This window comes from Penaeus monodon, chromosome 32 (genome assembly GCF_015228065.2).
Source record: "Penaeus monodon isolate SGIC_2016 chromosome 32, NSTDA_Pmon_1, whole genome shotgun sequence".
Classification (NCBI taxonomy): domain Eukaryota; kingdom Metazoa; phylum Arthropoda; class Malacostraca; order Decapoda; family Penaeidae; genus Penaeus; species Penaeus monodon.
The window spans coordinates 18,225,608-18,226,476 of NC_051417.1; the positions used below are offsets into that span (position 1 = coordinate 18,225,608).

The 869-nt window shown below is 32.9% G+C and overlaps 1 protein-coding gene across 3 annotated transcripts in view; it reads left to right on the forward strand.

Moving 5' to 3' along the window:
* LOC119593701 overlaps positions 1 to 869 on the forward strand; it is a 41,071-nt gene that overhangs the window by 33,359 nt on the left and 6,843 nt on the right. The window lies entirely within an intron of this gene.

Sequence of the window (869 nt, forward strand, 5' to 3'; positions counted from 1 at the left end):
GTAACTTTAAACAAAAAGTTAGGTAACCACTGATCTAGGAAGCATCAAAACTCTACGGGAGTATCACGTACGATTTCGCCAAATCGGCAAAGCTGCCGATTTGGCTCGACAGTAATCCGTAGTGATATATGGTGATGTAATGTGTAATTCTTTTTCTTCTTAACTTATACAATACAGGCAATAACCTGCTATAATTTAACTCTGTAGTGTTATCCTATCACGTATTTTTTTTTAACATACATCAAACAGTTATGATCACCAAATAGTAAATCGAGGACAAAATTCAACTCGCGAAAGCCTACCCACCCCTAGACATACACCGGTTGATAAATGAATGGATAAAAGATTTTTTTTTCTTAACTGAAAAGCTAGAGGACTGAATTATATTATATTTCATATTTAGAGAGAAATATAACTATGCCATGCCATATTATATGCCATATGTATTGAAACCTGTAAAAGGTAAAGGGCTAAGTTAACCTAAAAGTTTCAATACTGACTTTTTAATCAAGACAATTAGTAAGATGCAATTTATGGACACTGATTTTGAACTACCCCGTTCTAAGTTCTTTAAAATTCTTGCACACGTTGACAAGAAATAAGTAACAAAATTAATTCTACAGTCATGAACAGGTTATTTAAGGCAATTTTTATCGTTATTGTTAAGCCCCACTTTGATCTGAACTACGAAGTTTGAAAGAAAACAAATGTTAAATATGGATCGGCAATAAAGGATGTGAGGATCGTGAAAATACGAGTTTTAGTTGTAAAAAATATAAATTTTCTTTGGATTTTTAACGTTTACTTTGAATAACCTGAGCAGAGTATCCCGATGTTAAGTGACCTGCGCTCTGAACAATGTATATACG